Source organism: Patella vulgata, chromosome 1, assembly GCF_932274485.2.
Source record: "Patella vulgata chromosome 1, xgPatVulg1.2, whole genome shotgun sequence".
Taxonomy (NCBI): Eukaryota; Metazoa; Mollusca; class Gastropoda; family Patellidae; genus Patella; species Patella vulgata.
The window spans coordinates 64,466,958-64,491,753 of NC_065879.2; the positions used below are offsets into that span (position 1 = coordinate 64,466,958).

Here is a 24,796-nt window from a genome sequence, read left to right on the forward strand (position 1 = left end):
CATTCTTACAAGTTTAAATAAGATCTGTCAATCACAGCCTACATGTACATGTAGCCATCTTCAATAGAAAGCTCGATCTTGCTTTAACTCTATACATCTTATCAAGACCTTTATGTAAATACCTTGAATATTTTGGCACTAATTTGATTCGATATTCACCCAGCATGAGAACCTATCAGATTCCTCGATTATCACAAATACCAAGTCTCGCGCTTTTTAGCTAAAACGTTCGTTTAATATAAAGTTTTCCGGGGAGGTTGCTATATTTGATTTGAGTGTGTTAGTGTCAAAACTGATTGGACGCTACTGTTCACGTGTCTGCAGTAAAGGGAGAAAACATAGCTATAATTTTGGGAATTCCAAAGTAATCTAGCAACGTACAGATGGGAGCTTGTCAGGTCTCTTAAATGCCTACAATCTGCAATGAACCTTTTGTTTGGGAATATGTACAGGAATGTTCGTTTAATAATTTAAAGCAATCTTTGGCATGTGCATGTACATTAGGTTATTTTAATAGGCATGATAGAACTTTTGTTATTACTGATGCTAGTCCTGTGGGTTTAGGCGGAATTTTGATTCAAGAACAACAAGGTGAACATAGGGTTATTTCTTATGCAAGTAGATCACTTACCGAAGTCGAAAAGAAATATTCACACACTGAGAAAGAAGCGTTGGGTATAGTTTGGGCATGTGAACGTTTTCATATGTATTTATATGGTACCAATTTTGATTTGCTAACTGATCATAAGCCTCTTGAATTTATTTATTCCAAGCGATCTAAGCCAAGCGCAAGGATAGAACGTTGGGTATTAAAACTCCAACCTTATACATATAATGTTCATTATATTAAGGGTTCAGACAATATTGCTGATTGTCTATCAAGGTTAACTCAAAACCATAATTCTAAGCATAGCTCAACCGAAGATCATTATTATGTTAAATTTGTTGCAGAAATGTCTACAGCAAAAGCACTATCTACTCGTGAAATTGAACGCATTGCTTCTAAGGACGAAGAATTGTTAAATTTAAGAGATTGTATTAAAACTGGTGTATGGCATAAGCTTAAGAATAAATTTTATTTAGCAATTAGAAATGAACTTTGTGTAATAGGATATTTAATATTAAGAGGTACTAGAATTCTTGTTCCTAACAAATTAAGAGATACTGTCTTAGCATTATCACACGAAGGACATCCTGGTATTGTTGTCATGAAGAGACATTTAAGATCTAAGGTTTGGTGGCCAGGTATAGATAAAGATGTAGATAATTTTTGTAAATCATATAAGTCATGTCAAATTGTTAGCGTAACACAATCTCCGGAACCATTGAAAACTACTGATTTACCTAATGGACCTTGGCAACATATAGCAGCAGATTTGATGACTCCATCTTTACCTTCAGGTGATCATTTATTTGTTGTCGTAGATTATTATAGTCGTTATATTGAGGTGGAATGGATGAAGTCCACAACATCTGATAAAATTATTCTTAGTCTTAAGAGAATGTTTCTTATGCATGGGTTACCACTATCTATTACCACTGATAACGGTCCTCAATTTATTAGTGACCAATTTAAGGATTATTTAGAATGTAATGATATTAAGCATAGGCGTACCACACCAATATGGCCTCAGGCAAATGGCGAGGCTGAGCGACAGAATCGTTCATTGCTTAAGCGATTGAAAATTGCTTAAGCGATTGAAAATTGCTCAAATTGAACAACGAGAGTGGCATGAGGAATTAAGTAAATATCTTATGATGTATAGAACCACACCTCATAGTACTACTGGTGTTAGCCCTGCAGAATTAATGTTTAAACGTAAACTTAGAACAAAATTGCCAGCATTGGATGATTTTGATTATACCCCTGATGATTTAGCCGTTAGGGATTATGATTCCGAGCGTAAAGGGAAAGGGAAAATATATACTGACTGTAAGAGAAAAGCTTGTGAAAGTAATGTTAAAGAGAGTGATTTAGTTTTATTGAAACAAAAGCCTGAGAATAAGTTAATGGCAAATTTTGAAGCTTATCCATATCATGTCATATCTAAACATGGTAATAGTGTAACTGTAGAAAATGAACAAGGTGTGAGGTACAAGAGAAATTCGACGCATGTTAAAAAGTTTATTGATAAGTTGAATCAAAGTACTAATGATTTCAATAATGGTGAAAGTTCTGCAAGCTCTGAGTCTAAAAATAATAGAATGTTTGATTTTGATGATATTATTATTGAAAAGACAACTGGTCAAAATGATAGCAGTAATACTGTGTTAGATCAGAGTGATGTTAGTGAAAATGTTGTACATCAAGATAGTATACCTAATCAAGATAGTAATCAATCTTCTACCGATTTACATAAGTCAGAACGTGAATGTAATTTACGTCCTACTAGTACTAGATTGAGACGAATGCCTAACAGGTATCAAGATTTTGATATGGTTAAATGACGATTGTTAATTTGTTTGTTGCATGTTTGTAGTTAAATAGTCTTATAGTATTATAATAATTCTTAATCCAAGGCAAGGATTTATCTACAATATTCATTTACTGAAACTTTATATTTTATCATTATGCATGTAATGTTTACATTTTAATTACGATATTTGTTTTCAATTCTTTTTTATTATTCATAGGTATAATATTTGTAGATTTAAAAGCAATACATGTAGATTACTTTTAAAGTAAAAAGGGAGGAATTGTAGTGTCTGATGAATATGAGTTTAACAGAGTTCCCATGTCAGCCCCTGATAACAATAATATTAAGTTTGAAAAGTCCAAAGTACAAAAATATCTGTCCTTTGTGGTCGTATAAATTTATGATTCATAGCCAGATAAAAGCCACAAAATTGTCAAGTTCTTGCCCCCCCCCCCCCCCAATATGACAATATATTTCATTATGACTCAGTGATTTTCAATCAGTAATATCTGTCGCTGCATACATGTACACGTACATGTGGATCTGGCTATAGTTTTGTTACCTGTATTGCAACATATCAAAATCCATAGGTTTAGGGTTACTCTAACCCTAAACCCTAACCCGGCAATGTACACATTGACTGGTATATTTCAGGCACTGTACACATTGCCTGATTGTAGACATTGACTGTCACATATACATCATACCCATTGTATGATCACTGATCTCAAATTTATTAACCTGAGCAGGAATTCCACAGATTACTTAGTGACTTACATGTACATGTATCTACACCCATATATCTTAAGTTTCATAAAAACAACACTGACTTCATTATTTTTTCATAAAAATATCCACACTGTTCTGAAGAGAAAAAGATTGAAATTTAATGTCTTGTCAACACAATACAGTACTTATACAGTCTTGAGACCAACTAGAAATCAGCCAGATTTCTTCATGTTTGGGAATGTGAACTCAAAGATTTGTTGAAGAGAATCCTGTCATCAACCTCTCAAAGACAATAATTTGTCGCCAAATTATTATCTATTCAGATGGTTATTGTATAAGTGTCATATTACACTGCTCTATATTTAGAATGTAAAACTAAAGCTAGATGGGTTTGGAATCAGATTCTATAAGATTTGAATAAGAGAATAAGAAAAACTAATCAAATTAAACACAGAGATAAACAAATTTAATAACAATTTAATATAATAAAAAAAATTGATTCAAATATTACATAATGTAATAATAAGCTTATTAATTTGATGTAATATCTACAGCAGCTTGTCTAAGCCAGGGTATAAAATATCTTACATTATTTTACTCATATACTTTGATATTGACCAAGACCAATTAAATGATTTTGGAACTTTTTCTTGTGGAGATTAATATTCATAAGTAAAACAAGGATTGTTGAGCACATTACGATTGTATAACTCTTGTCAATTATATATTGATTTCTATAGAAAGGGTTCAATATCGAAATATTAATTGCCTATTGATCCATCGTACAATACTATTTACGAACTTATCAATTATCAGTAAAAGAAAATTTGATCCAAAATTATCATTTACTGATTATTTACATACAGGGAAAAGGTCACCCCAAAACAATCTACATGTATTTGTTATTTAAAGGAGCTAAATCGCTAATATTTAGGACCTAGAAATTGACACAAATGGTTCGCAACACAAATAATAATGTAATATGAATGTACATAAACTGATTTAGTATTTATTGCGCATGCTCTCCAGATAGGAATATGACGTAACCGTTTGAATTACTTGTGGAATATATCTAGCCCCGTCCTTCGAGTCCCTTGTTATAAATGGCACTTAAAGACATTCGTGAACCAATGGTAAAATGTTTATTTTGTCTTTCAATTTTATGGAAGCCTATAACTACCATTCATAATTTCTACTTTTCACCCCTTCAAAACACGAAAGTCGAAAAGTGACCTTGAAAGTAGAGACTACATCAACTTCCGAGGCGACAGTACGACAGCAAGCCTAATTCAAAGGTCGCTAATATCGCCATTAATACTAGACTTTATAGACTATTTTGTTAACTCGAATTAATTGTCAATGTCAACAAAACAGTACACCTTCAATAATGTATTATAACAATATCACTTATATTCTCTGTCACCACAGAGTTCTTGGTGTGGAAATTTACACGGAAATACTTATTTACGGCTAGGGATATGATATCATATCTTTCTTATCTAAATTACATCCTGCTTATTGTTGATATAGAGTTCTTGATGTGGAAATTTACACGTAAATATTTATTTATGGCTGGGGATATGATATATCTTTCTTATCTAAATGACATCCTGCTTAGTGTTGATATATGTATATATGAAAGTCGATGACACAACGAAAAGGAAATTAATGGAAACCCATTTTATTAAAAAAATACGTTCCACGACTTAATAGTCAATAAGTAACAATTGGCCATTAGCTTCATTAATTTTCTTAAATCTATCCCATGATTATCTTCCTCTCATTGTTCCAAAATTGAACCCATATACTACAGATTAACACACGTGTGTACATGTTTTCAATTAGTTAACGATATACTATGTAACCATAGACAATGGTAACTATAGCCAATTAAAACCACAGTGTTACTATGTAAATATGTATAAATATACTATACTGTCCATCTTTATACAATGGCATTATTTATGAATAGTCCCAAGACGGACGAAAAGTACTTTAAAATGTTAAAATGTTATTAAACCAGTGTTGAAATCAGTTTATCTCGGCATACCTTTTATCTTTTCATCGTTTACCGTGAAACAAAGTAGTGCAGCTTTACGGTTGGCACAATACTGGATCAACGACCAGTTGGTATATACTTCAAAGGCGGCATTGACAAACTTCGAGACCAATGACGTCTATATCCGGTTTACTTATTCTTTCATACAATAGTTATCTTCCCGAGAATCGAAAGAAGAATGTTGTCTATTATTAGAGCAGTATCTTCGCGCTTTAATATCTTATGAGTTTCGCGCTTTCTGAACGCTAGGCTAGAAGTAGAGAGAAGGACTTCGTTTACCACTACCAGCGTTCTTATTAGGCCTATAGGCCTATTTTTATCTACAAACAGTTGTCTTTTATTTCTCAGCATAGGAGACTTTCTGGTCTGGGTATGTATAATTATAAAGTTTAAATATGATGTTGCTAATGCTAATCATAGTAGGTACTAAATATTTAGTTCTATGGTCTAGACTGCTGACTTCATGAATGTGAAGTGGAATTTAGAAATTATTAAGAAAAGTGATATATATGATCTTGTATTGGCCTTGGTCAGGGTCTCCAGTCGCTAGGCCCAGGTAGACACCGACTGACCGACCGTACACATTAACTTTATACTTTATTTCAATTTATTTATTTCAAGCATATTAAATTAATAATATAAGTAAGAGGCCCGTCTATAGCCACTGCCCAGCATGACTTGATTATTATTAATAAATATTTTAAGAAAAACAAATATATAAATATAATGAATTCAGTTCTTATCATTGTCATTATTATATCAAATATTATTATTCACTCACTATATTATAATTAAAATGCAATTTGATGTCTGGGCAGTAGGTGACATGACTAGGCCCATCTTCAATAGAACTTTGAAGGCTTGAACTCGCCGTAACTAATTAATTAAGTACTTACATCTTAGATGTTAACACAAGGTACAATTTTGTGAATACACAATTACTGAGTTTGACGTGTACTTAAAAGATCCCTTGGCAGTTAGAATTCGATATAAGAGTAATCCGTAGCACTGCTGCCCGGGCAAATTTCCCTCATGGCACACTGTATGGCGTATGCCCGTCTTCCATTAGCCAAAGTTAGGTGCAAAAGAGTAGGACGTTAAACCCCATTTAATTTCATTTACTACAATCACCGGTATCTACGTGTTTAACTTAGGTTAGAAGTAGTTATACTTTATAGTTTAATAAATGCCATTTTTTCTGTTTCATGATTCATCACTAGTAGTTTTGATAACCAATTGGTTTCAAAGATATTTAGTCTATTTATTCCAGTATTTGGTAAATATTTAGGAAATTAAGACAGGTGAGCAAATTACATTGTATTTAATTAATATGGCTTTACAAAATAGTAGTAGTAGATTTAATCTGTCTTTGCCCAATAAAACTTTGCCTGTTGTTATCTGTTGACTCTATGATATTAAACGAAACGCAGCACATATTAAACTCTCTAAATGTGAAGACTCCAAATACATGCCCCCAATAAAAGATTTGGATGAAATTATCAGGCTTTTGAATACCGGTAATGACAAAGATTTTTATGTAGATTTACCATATGGCAATTTCAGTTTTGAAGAGATCAAGCTTTTTCGAGATTTTTACATTGCTAAAAGCTTAAGACAAGAATTAGAAAATGAAAATAAATACATTTTGAATTGGCAACCCTTATTTACACCGATAGACAATATCAACCATGAACAGGTTGTTGAATTTAAAAATATTCTCCAGAACAATCCCAATTCTTTTAAACCAAAAATTCCTGGTAATTATCAGTTGCCAGTGTCAGAATTAAACACTTTGTTGTGTGATAGATGGCTAAGCGATTCAGTGATTGATAAAATTATTGAACTGTTAAAAGATTGTATTTCTGACTCAGATTATGTTGGTTATTTAAATTCCATTCATGATCTTCAAAATACAGGCTCTAGGTTGTATACTAAGCATCCTAACATAACAAAGTTTGTTTTTGTTCTATGTGTGAAATCCTTAACCCATTCAAGTACTGGTGAAACAATCACATATTTGGCTGGGAAAGATATAAATATTGATACAGGAGAACAAATCATCAATGGGAATCATTTTTCTTTCTGTGTATATGATGTAGTTATTAATAAAGTCATTTATATTGATACATTAGGTTTAGCATTACCAGATAGTTTAATGTTCAATTTAAACAACTTTATTAGTGGCTATAATTCAAGTTTGTTGGACAATTTAAGCATGGCAGAAATACAAATAGCTCATAGTCCAAACTTAAATGGCCATCCTCATAATGCATGTGAAGAAATGTGCTATTTATATCCAAAACAGAGTTGCGGTTCAGTATGTGGGCCGTCTGTTATATTAGGGATAACTGTACTTTTACTTCGACAAGACATTTTTAAATTTATTTTGTCAACTACCTATCAACAGGCTAATGATATTAATATTACAAATGAAGTACAAGCATTTAAACACTTTATACCAGATTTTTCTTTACATGCGAAAAGTATTCGGTTTGCAATCATTTCATGGTTAATGACTGGTCACATAAACATAAATAATATATTGCAAAAATCTGATGAAGAAATAAGCTTACATATAAACAATAATGATACTAATATAATTGAACAGAATATTGATTCTGATGATGACTTTGTACCTGTTGGTTTTAAACCAAAGATCCTCAAAACAAAAGGTAAACAGACACTTCCATGTAATTCAAACAAAACTAAATCAAAAGAAAATGTTACAACTACAAGCAAAGATATAAGCAATTCATGCATAAATGACTATGTGACAGGAGCTCCTTTAATTGTATTTTCAAAGAAATCATCCAGTCTTATATTGAAATATAAATTGAAATCTACTCATAGATATTTATCTAAAAGTTTTAAGTGTTCCCATTCAGGAAAAGAGGATTCATATACGATGAATCAAATACAAGAATTTATTTCGAGTGAAAGTGCATTATTATGGGTAGAAAATAAGATAAAGTCAGATACAAACAAACAGTCCTTAGACTTAACGTTAACACCTGAACTTCAGACTATATTTGGAAGGCAGCCATTTGTTTATTATTGTAAACAGTCAAATAAACTGAAGTTACAATGTTTTTTGAAAACTGGTAATTTTATAACAAAATCATTTCCCTGTACCGCAGAAAGATTAGGAGATCCGGAAGCAATTAAGAACATCCGTTCGTTTTTTTACAGCCGTGCAGTCTATGATTGGGTCAAAAGTAAAGATGATCCAATGTGGAAAGAATGCGGGGAAGTAACAGTAGGAACTAATACTAATAACTATTTTGATAAATTTGGTTTTGATTTTACTAAAGATTTAAAAATTGCTTCAGGTGTAACATCCACTTACCAAACTAAAAACACAATGAAAGTTTCTGTCACTGAAAATGATAACTGGGGTAAAACACACAGATTTGATGAAATATATCAGTTAACAGGAGATACATATTCAGATAAAAATGTTCCAGTTGTTACTATGTATATTAAATGTGCATCAAAATCTAATATTTGCAAGACCAAATGTCATAATGCTTTTATTAAAGATATTTCTGGTTTTAATGGAGATGAAATAAGTTGTCCTGGATGTGATACATTAATTTCTTGTATTAAATCTAAGTGTACAAATTGTACTGTAGAAACCAGTCCACTTTGGTCTTTAATTGATGGTAAAGCATATTGCAATGCTTGTTATAGATATTTCTACAAACATAAAATTATGAGACCAGCTGAATTGATGTTAACATCTACTTCTAAAAAAGTCAGCCAAATTAATTATGAGCATTTTAACTGTGGTTGGGAAATCAAACTTAAAATATTTAGTAACAATTTAAATGTTTGGAAAATATATGAAAAAAATTCAAATAATAATTTTCATCCATCAGATTTAAAATCAGAGAAGTCTAGACCAACACTTTCAACTAGAGATTTTTGGGATCAACAGAGAATATATGTCAGAGCCACACCAAAACAAATTTTATCAGCAACTAATATCCAAAGTAATTTACATGTGTCAGGTAATATTACATACGGAAATAAGGACGCAAATTTTAACCTAAGACAAATTTCCAATAGAGTTCAGTTAGTTGACAGGCATGATGTGAAATTAAGTTTGAAAAATCAAGATGAAATTCCTTTGCCAGGTTCAGATTGGCGTAACACTGAAAAATTATTAGAAGCCAACTATGAGTCTGTTCTTTTATTTCAAAGAGGTAATGATAACCTTAATAGAGACTATCACATTATCTTTGCTACACAAGAAAGTCTCTCATTTCTGAGGAAACTGGGTAATTTTATCGGAATGGATGTAAAACACGACTTTATGGCAGCAAGGTTTAAAACTACATGTTTCACATTTTGTGATGAAATGAATACAGGTCGCGCAGCTGCATTTGCTATATGTAATAGAGAGACCCAATCAGCACATGCCTTGTCTCTTAAACTATTACTAGCCAATGTGCCTTGTAATGATCCAAATTGTGATCATCCAAGTGAACTCTTCATTTTTGATGATATGAATGGCTTTTTTACAATAAAATCTTGCGCTTTGTCACACCCTTTTAAACCAACCATACAGCATGATAAAGATTCTGCTACAAGAAGTGCTGTTGATCAAATTGGTCTAATTTCCATTCTATGCAATTTTCATTCTTTACAAGCCTTTAGACGGAACATTGTAGAGAATCCACAAAGCAAATTATTCTTGAGACCGCTAGAAACTGGCTTTAAATGTGTAATGTGAGCATGGGATCAAGAATCACGTGTGATCTTGATAAATAATTATTTACATTTTATTCAAGACATTATACCAAATAAAATGATGTCTACTTCCTCAAAAAATGACCTAATAAATTACTTGAATAAATATTGGTATTGCTCTTTATGGTCAAAATCATTCACAGCTGAACAGATGTATTTAGCAAATCCATCTGAACGCCGCAACCCACTTATTTTGACTGATAATGTCACAGAGCGAAAATTTCTTGATATTGACAGTACTTATTTAAATAGTCAGTTGAATAGATTAATGTTTAGTTTCGTTCAAAAGAGTTTGCACAGAATTCTTCCAGATGATAATAATAGTTGTAAACGTACACTTAGTACTGACAGTTTATTTCGGAAGGGCAAAATAATAAACAAGCCATTAGAACGTACAATTTGTGACAGAGCATTGAATCTTGTCCTGAAGGGGTCTGTGTATAAGATAGATCTTGAGGAAGGTTGGGCTTTAATCAGAAGTGAATCGCATTCATGTAGTACCTCGGATGCTAGTAGTGTTCAAGATAACTATTTTACTGGAGGTCAAATATCTGATACAAACCATGTATTTGATATTGGAGAACAATTTCCCTCCTCACAAATAAAAAAATCTATATTTGATACTGCGAAAAGTGTTGATAATGATCATTCTTACAATGTTATCTCTAAATGTAAAAATATACTATCACAATTAGATGTACAAGTAACTCAAATAATGCATGATCATCTATTTGATCTTTTACCTATCGAATTCCAAAATTTTATGGAATCTTATTCACACATTGTAAATTTAACATTAGGAGTATGTTCATGCACTGCTTTTATTATCAAAGGTCAGCCATACCTTTGCAAACACCTGTACGCTTGCTTAGCTATCAAGCATAACATTTCTACTATTGATACTCTGTTACATCAAGGTCAGTTGTTTTTCCCATCACTTGTTAATGTATCAAATTTAAATACTGGTTCCAGTGCAAATGTTTCAATAGATGACCCACTCATTGCACTACAATTAATGTCACATAAAGCTGAGGAAAAAGAAATAGATAATGCAAAATCAGGAAAAATTCTTAGTGTGTTGCATGATCAGAGTCACACAAGAATATCAAGACCAAAGGGAAATTTAGCTACGCGTCTTCCACACAATCAAGGGAATCGTAGACTAGGTGACTGTGTAAAAGATCCAAAGTATGATTTATTATTACCAGTCCCTAGTCAAAATTTGAGTGATGGGATCCAAGATCCATACAAACCAAATGTTGTATTTCCAGATAATTCTAAAGAGAGACATGGTGGTAGAAAGAGAATCCCAATAGCCAGTCGAGGCATAAATTTTGATAAGGTAGTACAATAAGCAATGGTATCTTTGGGCATTACGTTAAAGTCATCAGAACAAGATTCAGTTAAAGTTACAGATACCGATACACAAAACATTGATATAAATAATGACGTGCCTGATATTTGTATTGATACAAAGAGTAAAACCGCAAATAAGATAGCTATAGATAGTTCCCAGGCTGAATGTGTGAAGCCTATGTTTTACTTGTATTCAGTTAAATCAAAAACCTCCTTATACATGTAAAACACAAACTGAACTTTTAAAACATATATCTATTTCTCACAACCTTAGATTACTTACATGTACCAAATGTTTCTCTGATAGTGGTTCCATTATTCAATTTGAAAATGAAAACCAACTTAAAAAACATTCTCGAATTTCTCATTCTAAGCTGAAATTGAAAAAACGTCCAATGGCTGAAAAAGATAGAGAAACTACGCTTATTGCCCACATACCCAATATTGTTGATAACAGCTGTACAAAAATAAGGAAAATCGATGAAAACGACTGCAAAAGAAATTTGTGTGCACTAAACAACGCAACTGATCAGGAGTTAGAAGATATAGTGAAGTCGAAAGGAAAACCTGGTTTAAGAAATTTGGCGAAAGCTAAATTTGAGAAAATTTCAAGAAAAACATCGACTGCTTCAGAATTTCTATCCAAAGAAAAGAAATCCAAAGACCTTTTCAGTTGTTCTGTTTGTAATTTAAAATGCTCGTATGATCCACCGACTATTTTCTGTAACAAATGTGAATATTGGTTTCACTGGCATTGTGTGTCAATAATTAGTGAACCTCTAGAGGAAGAATGGTTTTGTCTTGAATGTTCGCAAAAATGCTAGGATTTTAAACACATTATTAGGGACCTCATGCTGGCGGATCAGTCGCATGATTATTTAGGGTGATAGGGTTATTTATTTTGGAATAGCATATTATTGTATTTTAAAGGTGTTAACCCTCGGTCGTAGCTCAGGTCCTAAAAATCTTTATGTTTTTCAAAATCTAATTGATGGAACTGTTTTAATCCGATGGATCCTTTGATTTTGTTTTCTTAATTAAATCAATCTGAGTACAGGTTAGCATGGATTAAGCAAAGAGAAATTTGATATTTTATGTAAAATTCAAATCACAAACAGCTATTTTAAAAGTTTTAAGCATGGTGTAAAGCCCTGCCTCACCACCTTCAGTCAGTCATTCTTGTATGTAAACAGGAGTAATGTAATCATGCATTTATAAATCTCCCAACAGAAATGCTAGCTGCTATTATACTTACTAGCAAACAACACATATTATGAACATTAATAGTTTATCTTCAAGAATATTTGTTCTTATGACTGAAAAACCAGCATATGAGGATTTTTTTGCTAGGCAGTATAAGAAACAAATATCAATGAGATACACACAAAAAGTAACACAGAAAGGGTGTTGATTCATGTGACTGAACAACCAGAGTGATGAATAATTTATTTAATAGTGGAAATATTATTTTTATGCAAACATATACCGGAAATTCATTCTATCTATTCATATGTCACCCAATCCTAACTGATGTAAATGTATTTTGTGGTGCTCTGGAAGATTAATAATTTTTCGGCCATGTAGATTTATTTTGTGTATATTTATAGGATTGAGAAGTCATGTCAAGATAATTTTAAAGCTTGCTATCAAACCCAATGGTCTATCCAAGGTAAGTACTATCTATTTCAGAATATAAAATTGCAACATTTCATAATGACATTGATGCAGAAAAACTAGCTCTTGCTTAATTAAAATATGAAGAGTTATTTTGTTAGGTGTTTAGACTAGTTTAGAGTGTTTATTATGCCATCATGTCTTATAATATAGAAATTGATGTATTTTATTTATATCAATTTGATCAGGATCTTTAAAATATGAAGATACAGAATGCATCTACATTTTCTATTGCAATTTGATTTATGTAAAAACCAATTCCTCTTTTCAGATGATGGCTGGCCTAATGAGAGTGACAGTGTTGAAAATTACACAATTAAAACAGAAAAGTGCCTGTTACAATCTAAATTCCCATTAATTGTTAAAGACTTTGAAAAACAGCAAGACGAAAAAGTAAAACAAAAGTCTTCAGGTAAAAATAATTGATTTCTTTAATTTATTTACATCATTTCGTATTCACAGAATTCTATAATTGACAGCCTTGTCAACTTCAATCAAGTATAGTTGGATTTTAGACACACCCACAAATGAGTTAAATTACATTATAAATAAATTTGTCAGAGCTGAATATATATTTTTTTTCACGATTTTACTATGCAATTCGTTAAGTTTAATGAACTTGTGTATTTCTGATGATACTTACTATTCTTAAATTGTCATTTCAGAAAAGCAAAAGAAGCCTCAAATAAAAAAGGACCCTCATCAAATGACAATGGATAAGTTTTTTTCTTCAAGAAAAAGATTAAACTTTGACAGTAGTAGAACAAGTAAAAAGAAAAAAAGTTAATGAGACCAATTGATCATGTAAAGAAATTGTGTAAGACTAATACTGTGATATAACAGGCAACATTATTGTGTCTAACTTACACCTCTGACATATAGGGCCCTAAAATTAAAATTTATATTATTTTAAAATCAAAATAACAGAAATTGGTTCATTATTTTAAAATGTCAAAAATTGTGAATCTTTTTCAAAAGTACTTTTTTTAAAGATATATTTAATGTGTACAGGTCACAATTCTATGGAATACAATTACTGCTTATTACTGAGCGACGTTTCGACTAGGCTTCTCTAGTCATTATCAATACAGTAATTGTATTCCATAGAATTGTGACCTGTATACTCTAGTTCAATTACTAAATGCCATTGAAACAGTTTATATTTAATGTAATCTTGGCAGATTGCGTCATCCAAAGTATTTAGTTTATCAGGTCCGAGTTCACAAAGCATTCTTAGCCTTAAGTTAAGAATTTACTCAACTTTCAATAACTGTTTATGAGAAATATCTTTCATCCAGAAACACAAAACCTTGCACATATTTTTTGTTTTGGGGGGGGGGGGGGTGTAGTCAAGACATTAAAACAACAAAAGTTTTATTAAAGGGACCATTCTGATTTTAACAGTCTCAGAAATGGTGTATTTACCTTGTCTCAAATTTCAGCTCAAAATGTTGAGTCGTTTGGACGTGAACATCAAAATCGCTTATCTGGACACGTAACCTTTTGAAAATTTCGGGTCAGTTTTTTCTTTGGGTTACCTGATAATCTATTGCCGTCCCTTTAGAGGTCTATACAGTGCATGACCCACGTGCTGTACTTGATAATGAAAGGTAAATTTTACCTACACCTTATTTTTATAAAATAAAAGTATGGTTTTATCCAGACACTGTATAATACAGCTTGAGACACTGGTCTCCATTTCCAGATGAAGGCGGATGGGTTCAAGTTGTTTGAAAATGTATCATGCATATTGAGTTAGATGCTCGGCCCTAAGGTAGAAGATTTTAAGGGCTTTTAACACAAAATTAAGCAGTTTTATTCTCCAAAATATAATCGAGATTGACCCTTTAAGGGTTATATTTTAGTTAAAATAAGGCCATTAATTTTGATTAAATTCTTAACTTAAGTCTGTGAATGTTTTGTAAACTCGGGGACAGGTCCTAACAGGTGTAATGAAAGTTTACATTCCAATTACCCTAAGCATTTTCTAAATCTTTTATAATTTTATATACTTCATAGTTTGTTCTAGCTATATAGTCCCTTTCATTTTTTCCTGCATAATCCATCCCAGTTGATTTCATTTGGGATGATGGAGGAATATCAATTATTATTAAAATCTCTTCTACTTAATATTTATCATTAAAATGCAGTAGTCATAAAATATACTCTTCAAAAAAAGTAGGGGATATTCAGAAACAATACAAAACTGCAGAAATGCACTGCTGTTTTTATTAGAGGTAACCAGTGTATGTTAATAACAGGCCAATTGCCTACACATGAACATAAACAGTTCATATGGGCGGCTTATCTGACGGCCCCATTTCACTCGCAAATACATACACTGTCAAAAGTGAAAATGGACTTTTTTGATTTTTGTCTTAATAATGAATAATTGCTCCACCAATCCTCAGACATTCAGCAATTCGCCGTGGCATGCTCCTTATCAACCGTCCAATCACGATTCGGGGCAATCTGACCCACTCCTCTTGCAGTTCCACCGCCAATTCTTGCATTGTTGTCGGTTGACGTTGACGAACACGTCTTCCGATCAAATTAAACGTAACACACTAAAGCAAAGATACGCTAAACAGTAAATCTTATGCAAGAACCAATAGGAAAGCAAACATGGATAGATAAACCAGCACACAGCAGTTTTCATCAACCCTTCCTTGAAGTGTCAAATTTGACAATGAACCCCTCCCACGTGTATGGCGCTATTGTGTGTCGCATGTGCAGCTCAGTGGTTCTCTTGGGGCGGTAAGTTCTTAGGCATTTCAATATCCCCTACTTTTTTTGAAGAGTATATTATACCAAAATTTGACACTGCATATGTGCAATGACTTTCATATAACATACAAGTACATGTATGATAAAGTCCACAATGGTCACATCTGCCATTGTATATCTGATGTAGGCTTTTATGAATATGTACACGATATAAAAAATTGATAACAAATGAATATTAATAAGGTGTGCCTATTGTTATTATATAATATAAAATAATATACATGTATGACACCTTTTATATGGCCTGTACAGTATAGAAACTACTGGACAATTTAATGCATGTACCAAAACTTTTGAAAAATAAAAATTAAACTAGAAATACCTTCTTTTTTTCCTCCGCCTATTAAAATGGGTTCGTCCGTCACACTTTTTGGGACATAATAACTCTCTAATTGAGCTAGAATGTTCAGACTTGGTGTAGGTGTTTATTAGGTCAATGTCTTGATGGAGTTCGAAGATGAGCATTTTCTGCTTCGGGTAAGCAGAGATAAGCAATTTGATTGATTGATGCCTTGGGACACGATAACGTTTGTTCTAATTAAGTGAGAGTGACGAAACTTGGTGTATAGTTTCATTACATCAATGCCTTGACTAAGTTCGATAATGAGCATTTGATAAGCAATTTGATTGGTCAAGACTTTTGAACACAATAACTTTCATTCTAATTGAGTTAGAATGTTCACACTTTGTGTAGGTGTTTATTAGGAGAATGCCTTGATGGAGTTCGAAGATGAGAATTGTCTGCTTAGGGTAAGCAGAGATAAGCAATTTGATTGGTTGATGCTTTGGGACACAATAACTTTAGTTCTAATTAAGTGAGAGTGGGGACACTTGGTGTATAGATTTATTACATCAATACCTTGATTAAGTTTGATAAATAACATTTTCTGCTTAGGGTAAGCAGAGCGATAAGCAATTTGATTGGTCAAGACTTGAACACAATAACTCTACTTCTAATTGTGGTAGAATGTTCAAACTTGGTGTAGGTGTTCATTAGCTCAATGCCTTGGTGGAGTTTGATGATGAACATTGTCTGCTTACGGTAAGCAATCTGATTGGTTGATGCTTTGGAGCACGATAACTTTGGTCATAAAGAAGTGAGAGCGATGGAACTCTGAATATTGAATCATTATATCATTACCTTGACTAAGTTTGACGGTGAGAATTTTCTGCTTAGGCTAAGGAGCGATAAGCAATTTGATTGGTTAAGACTTTGGAGAGAGAGAGAGAAATGGGGTTTAACCTCCACTCGACACAAACTAGGTCACTTCGGGTCTAAGCATGGTTCAATTTTTTATTTCAATAATTCGATTGCGCGTAGGGGTCTTTAGCAGTGGGAGGAAACCGGAGGACCCGGAGAAAACCCACGAGGTTGGACAGGCGACCCTACTCCTTGTCACAAACAACCAAGGAATCGAAACCATGCTATTTGACTTAATGACAGACCTTATGATACAACGAGCACGTACATGCTAACCATTCGGCCACCCCCCCCCCTCCCCTTAAATAAAATGACCTTCAAAGAAAGCACACCAACAACTACATGGATGGACCTCAGTTTTCCATACCAGTTTAAACTGTATTACAAAAATATTACCCATCACCACAGTTCACACATCCTTTCTAGCTTTATCAACATGACTCCAAGTAAGTTCAGTAATTACGCCACATGGTGAATGAAGACAATCTCGGCATGGTTTGCGAATCGCGCATCTTCCACGCTCCGTCCGTGTGAATTCCAGGTACCGATAGATATTAAAATAACAACTGGATCATACATTGATGGATTAACTGACCAGTTGTTAGGTAAATTTAAATCTTCATTGAATATAATTCCCTGATAGAACATTGAATACACGGAGAGAGAAACAGTGGATATTTTCCTAACAGAATCTCGAATGGCGAATTCCAATGACACGTGACATATCGGTTGGAATTAGGTCAATAAACCAGTTCTAAATAGTGTTGACCATTATGATTTTTTATTTTATACACATCCTGACAGAGACTTAATTTTAAAAATATTATTGAAGGCTATATCATAGTCATACATAACTTTATTTTATAGCAACTTTAGTTATGGTTGTCACATGATCATTGTGCCGTTTGTCTATCATCGACGAATGAATAAAAACTTTTGCAAGTAACGTGACTAATTACGTGATGGACAAAAGACTACAAATTGTCCTATGAAGAAATGCCATGGTGCTGTATTAGCTTATTTTGACTATGGCATTTTCTGGATATTACTTTTGACACAATTTAAGTGTTTACCAATAACTCCATCTAATTGTTTTATTTTTATCATTGTTGTTGTACTTTGGTGTTTAGGATAACACAATAAACACAATTTTGTTTTTTTAGACAGTATTATTAATTAAGATTCGGAGGATTAGCGCAGATTCCATACATGAGAATCCTCTTAGATTCCTCCAAAAAATGACAAATTTCTAGCCCTATGTAACACTTGAACAAAATTTCTGTTCAAATTTATTCTACACACACAATAAAAACAATGTTTAAGATTCTTTCAATTTTTAAAAACATTCCACAAATGTTCTTTACTTTCCAAGAACCACAACAAGATTTAGAATCTCCTTCATGGCACTTTGTCTTTTTCTATATTGTGATTTCCTATGTAGATCTTAGTATGTAGTTCAATGCAATTCCTGTCACGTTCCAAAGAATTCAATACCTGTACTAGGTTTATACTATCTAACACCACTTCTAGAACTCACTCTACCCAAACTTTGACTTCGACCTTGTTTTAAACCCTGGGAAATAAAACAAAATATATGAATAAAAGAATATTTAAAATGACCAACAGCAATAAATTTTGATCATATTTTTGTAAATACCATTTTTGGACTGATTTCACAATATTCCACTTTCACAATATTTCTCAATCCCTCAAATGCCATTCAGAGACTTTAATTGATAAAGTAAAGTATGATTGAATCACATGTACTTTGTACATTAATTTACAATTTCAAGAGAGAAAAAAAAAAATCAGCTGATAAAGCAAATAATCCAGTATGTATAATATTTTATCACCCAATAATACATTCTACAGTAGATATTGCTTGTGTGATATATTTCATAATCTACTGCGATATCTCCTTAGGAGATATCGCTTTACATGAATTTGATTGGTCAGTTGAAAAGGAACTACTTTTTTTTTTATTTTCAAAGAACAGTTCATTTCTTATTAAAAGTAATTTTCTTTTTATTAAAAATGAACTATTGTTATTCAATTGACCTAGATGGAAACACTGGGTCAATATAAAGGACTTTGCAATGGTTGAATTGCTGTCAAAAAATGATGTATCACTACGCCGTAATGTTCAGTAAAAGTGAAATCTACAGCAAACAATTATATTTATCTATTTGCGTATGTAAGAAGAAATTGGGTGATAAATAAAATCTCCTACTCGTCTTTTTTGATATCAAAAAATATCAACACTCGTTGATAAAGTAAAAAAAAAACTTGGCAAGCCTCGTTTTTTGTTACTTTATCAACTTGTGTTGATATTTTTTGATATCAAAAAAGACTGGTAGGAGATTCTCTATATATTTAGGACTGAAAGCTTCATCACAGATCTAGGTCTTCAGTTACTCTTGGTTTTTCTTCCCAACCCCTGACTATACTAATAAACTTTGAAGCTTCTGTATTATAATAATTATATTTAGATTTAATTTCTAATCATGAAATTTGATAAAATATTTTAAGACCGAAAATTGATGTACCTGATAGTATCCTGTGTGATAACCATTCATATACCAAGATATTAACATACTATATAAAGCTTCATTATCGTCATCTACATCTTCATCTAAAAATGGTGGAGGTGGTGGCAATGAAGGTATTCTCGAAAACAAAAACAAATAAAGGTAAATGATGAATAAATAATACATCTTAATGCATTATGTAAGAATTAAAGAAAGCGCTGGTTGTTCTTGTTATAATAGTTCAATGAATTAATGAATATATTGAAAATTTCAGTCAAATATCTTCATTTTCATTTTTCATGTTTGGCTGATTAACCGTTCATATTCTCGACTGTCAAGTACCATTGCCACAACAATAAACAAAGTCTCAAATCTCAGTCATTCAATCAATAGTTTCAAGGAGTAGTAGCATATCGTTTAACGAAGATATGGCTGGCATTGTCTGATTGATTCAATATCTAAGCCATCAGATGGTCTATAGAGTTGATTATAGACTTGTCTTATGAATAAATGTCTAAAAAGTAATTTACATAACATTTGAAGACAGGAAAAAGACCTGCAATACGCAGATATACATATCAATTTATTATATGTAGATAGAAAATCATAAATTTCACTTCTGTACGTAGTTGAAATACTATACATATTCTGCTTTTCAGACAGGATATTTAAGACTGGTTCTCACTTGTCACTCAGAGATTATGTCTGCAGGGCTGACAAGGAAAGTGTGCCTAGTCATTTGGATGGGATAAAAAATCATCCAATGTCATGGTACACAATAATTTAAATTTGTTGGGAAAGGCAGACCTAAATGATTAAACTTGACTCATCTTTTATATTAAGAACTTTGTTTTTTTCTTTACGCTAAAACTAATAACTTACTGGTGAATGAGATGCTCTATAACTGGGCATATGAGAACCAGGTGGAAATGGTGGCTGTGAACAAAAAACAATAGTATTAAATAAATATTTATTATATAAGACTATCAAAATTTCTTCAATGAAACTGTAGTTCAACAATACCAAAGGAAAGATGGGACTTGTTCTGTTTTTAGGCTACAAGATTAATTGGAAAATCGTGCACAAATACACAGACTTTGTATTGTTAAGGCAAATGAAATACAGCCGGAAGAAATCAAATTTGATGCAGTGTCCACTCAATCTATTAATGTAGGAAACAACAAGTATTGCCTAATTCAGAAACCATTTATATAAATATATACAAAATTAGATATTCTATTAGGTTTTCTGGACCATAATTACATGTACATTATTATATTTATACAATTAAATTATATACATACAAAACATCTTTCTCCCTAAATAATGATGGCCCTAATCATAAAGAGACTGGCTAAAAGGCAGCAATGTCCAGCAAAGTTTTTCTATACTCACTGGCATCATTCCTGGAAATGGTGGAGGTGGAGGATGAAAACCAGGATAGTTCCAGGAGTTTTGATTAGCTGCTCCTAAATCTGGTCCATCAGAATAATTATGTTTAGAATGTCTTTCATAACCAACACTTTCAGTCTACAATGAAAAACATCAACAACTGTACCTAAATTAACTATTCCTTTAATCTATAATATTTCTTACTTAATTCAGATATATAATTGTGTCAGAAAGAACACTTTAAAAATATTTAATATCTGCGTGATCAATATTAAAACTGTGAAATATAATGAGGTGCTCTATTGAGAAAAACTGATTTTCAGATACTGAGATCACACTATGAAGAGTATTACAGGAGTAATTATGGCTCCCAGGTCCTTTTTACATAAAATATGGTGAATTCATTAACCATCTCTTAAATCTGACACCAAACTGAAAGTTCTATAGTATTTCAGAATTGTGAACTTTAACAAGCTACACCAATATCTGAACTGACAAGCTTTCAATCAAGCATCTCCTTTGAATTACCTCACTAGCAGACGTGAGTTTATCATTGAATGAGTTTGAGCTGGGTCGTTGAAGATCAGCTAGATTTTGTTCTTCTTCGTTACCATAGTCTATATATTGTACTACACATGTATTATTACTGGTATCTATAGAGATTATTTTAGCATTATAAACAAAATCGTCTTCTGAATATACTGCCCTACATAGATCACCAACTTGCCACTGAAACAGAATTGTTCATTGCTTAGACAAGTACATACAATTTGTGTATATGTGATATATGATGGTTGTATTGATTTTTATCAGTCAATAATATATATATATACACGTAACGGTGCTTTTATTTTAAATTAAAACATTTACCACATATGGTTTTGTGTGTCAGTATCTTGTAGTGGCAATGTACACACTTTAAATCTAATACTGTTTAAGGACAATATTGGCGTCCGTCATTATCACATATGTGATAGAACTAGTAAACACGTTCCAAACATAATTTTAATGCAGAGATCATTGCTATGATAGATGCATTATGAAGATTTCAAGAAAGGGAAGTGACAAACTCAAAAGGAAAACATGAGTTATCCTTCTATATAATTGACTGAAGTGACAAGTGATCACAAGTACATAGACGAATTTCTGCTCACTAATAATTCCTTCGAAGACCAAAAGTTGTTATATGAGACTGTGGGGAGGATACCTGACAATTCAAAAAAAAAATTGACTGTCACTAGATTTATTCAAGTATGTTCTCTTATTCTTACCTTTTGCTTTTTTCTTGGTTTATTTTTACTTTTACTCTTCTTTTTTTTTTCCTCTACCACGTTTCACTTGACCAGTAGCTGATGTTGCTGCTGTGTCCTCTATTTCTCCTCCATTTAATTTTGCCTTAAAAATTTTGTTCACGTTACTTTTTATTTTCTTTTATGAATCAAAAAATCATGATATGGCTTATCAATCAATCTAATTTCAGCTATTCTATAGAAATAAATGGATATTAACTAGATATTAATTAAAGAAACGTATAATTCCAACTCGCTCAAGAATAGGATCCTACGTGTACCTATTATAACCATCAATTTAGAAATATATTCAAATTCGAAAAATATATTGTTGCCAAAAACATTATGGCATACTCCAAGCAAAGCTTGACTCGTTTCAAAAGCTACAAATTTGAATTTCATTATCATATAATATAGTTTATAATTTAATACATTTGTAAAGGACATGCCGCACACACCAGCTAGATAGCTGTTCAGTGGTGCAGGTTATTATGTATCTGATAAATAAACCCTTAACATATGTCAAATGTGAATACAGAACTTGTCACCAACGGCGGCAATGGCAGAAATATGAGCGAGATATCTGTATCTTGTCATTTTAACAATTGTGAGCTTATTATAAAGTAAGTTTTCTAGGTTAAATAATGTCTTTAATTGGGTTAATGAGCATATCTTTTATAACCAGAATGTGATTTATAAAATTTGTTTGATGAAGCAATCTATCACAATACAAAATAAAATCATACCTTCACAGCTGAAACTGCTTCATCATTTTTGTAAAGCCATATTAATTAAATACAATGTAACTTGCTCACCTGTCTTAATTTCCTAAATATTTACCAAATACTGGAATAAATAGACTAAATATCTTTGAAACCAATTGGTTATCAAAACTACTAGTGATGAATCATGAAACAGAAAAAATGGCATTTATTAAACTATAAAGTATAACTACTTCTAACCTAAGTTAAACACGTAGATACCGGTGATTGTAGTAAATGAAATTAAATGGGGTTTAACGTCCTACTCTTTTGCACCTAACTTTGGCTAATGGAAGACGGGCATACGCCATACAGTGTGCCATGAGGGAAATTTGCCCGGGCAGCAGTGCTACGGATTACTCTTATATCGAATTCTAACTGCCAAGGGATCTTTTAAGTACACGTCAAACTCAGTAATTGTGTATTCACAAAATTGTACCTTGTGTTAACATCTAAGATGTAAGTACTTAATTAATTAGTTACGGCGAGTTCAAGCCTTCAAAGTTCTATTGAAGATGGGCCTAGTCATGTCACCTACTGCCCAGACATCAAATTGCATTTTAATTATAATATAGTGAGTGAATAATAATATTTGATATAATAATGACAATGCTAAGAACTGAATTCATTATATTTATATATTTGTTTTTCTTAAAATATTTATTATTAATAATCAAGTCATGCTGGGCAGTGGCTATAGACGGGCCTCTTACTTATATTATTAATTTAATATGCTTGAAATAAATAAATTGAAATAAAGTATAAAGTTAATGTGTACGGTCGGTCAGTCGGTGTCTACCTGGGCCTAGCGACTGGAGACCCTGACCAAGGCCAATACAAGATCATATATATCACTTTTCTTAATAATTTCTAAATTCCACTTCACATTCATGAAGTCAGCAGTCTAGACCATAGAACTAAATATTTAGTACCTACTATGATTAGCATTAGCAACATCATATTTAAACTTTATAATTATACATACCCAGACCAGAAAGTCTCCTATGCTACCATATATTATATATATTAGAAAATAACATTTAGGACATATTAATGCTAAGTGTATATAATAGACAAAAAAAATTATAACCATAATAAAATATCGCACACTGGGCTAACTGAGCACGCAGAAAAGGGTACGTCCACTTTGCAACAAAAAGTATTCAATCCAGCTTTGGTGGAAAATTGTTTGGTTTTTTTTTTATTTCACAGAATCAAGTGATGAATAAACTACTTGAATGCAAAATTTCAGAAGCCTCCTATGTTGCATTTTCGATAATATATCTAGGTAATATATCTTAAAAATGCAACATGGGAGGCTTCTAGAATGTTGCAGTCTAGTACTTAATTCCTCCATTGATTCTGTGAAATAGTAAGATTTTGCCAAAGCTGGTATGGGTGAATTTTGTTTATTCAACCCACGAACCTCGCCTCGAATCCGGAACTTTGCGATGATATAACTCGATAAGCCAGAATAGAAAGTTACCTTATGCATCTGTCACCAAAGCTAGTTTAGAAGTTACCGTGTACGCTGCGAGCCTACCCGATTCCCCCACATTTTTAGTATGTTTACGGTAAAAATATCTCGAAAATCAACATAGGCTTCTGGAATTCTGCAGTCTAGTAGTTTATTCATCCCTCGATTCTGTCAAATAAAAAACATTTTGCCACCAAAGCTGGTTTGGGTCTTTTTTTATGCAGCTTGGGCGCACCCTTTGTTTATTGAACCCACAAATTTCGCCTTGAATCCGGGTGCTAGGAACATCTCTATGATACAACTCGATAAGCCAAGGTCATAGGAAGTTGGTGAAATTTGGATTGTTCATACCTTACACGTCTGTCGATTTGGTG

At 32.3% G+C, this 24,796-nt stretch overlaps 2 long non-coding RNA genes across 2 annotated transcripts; one reads left to right on the plus strand and one right to left on the minus strand.

Moving 5' to 3' along the window:
- The first annotated feature begins 5,291 nt into the window (after positions 1-5,291).
- On the plus strand, positions 5,292-14,294 carry LOC130010800 (uncharacterized). The gene is made up of 5 exons (XR_008786090.1): positions 5,292-5,575; positions 6,429-6,506; positions 12,921-12,982; positions 13,259-13,399; positions 13,653-14,294. It is a non-coding gene; the product is annotated as an uncharacterized LOC130010800 (long non-coding RNA).
- A 3,832-nt stretch (positions 14,295-18,126) lies between these two features.
- LOC130013572 (uncharacterized) lies at positions 18,127-23,050 on the minus strand. Its single transcript, XR_008788759.1, has 7 exons — positions 22,931-23,050; positions 22,167-22,290; positions 21,424-21,624; positions 20,899-21,033; positions 20,386-20,439; positions 19,522-19,642; positions 18,127-18,548 (listed from the first exon to the last, which is right to left on the minus strand). It is a non-coding gene; the product is annotated as an uncharacterized LOC130013572 (long non-coding RNA).
- Positions 23,051-24,796: the final 1,746 nt, after the last annotated feature.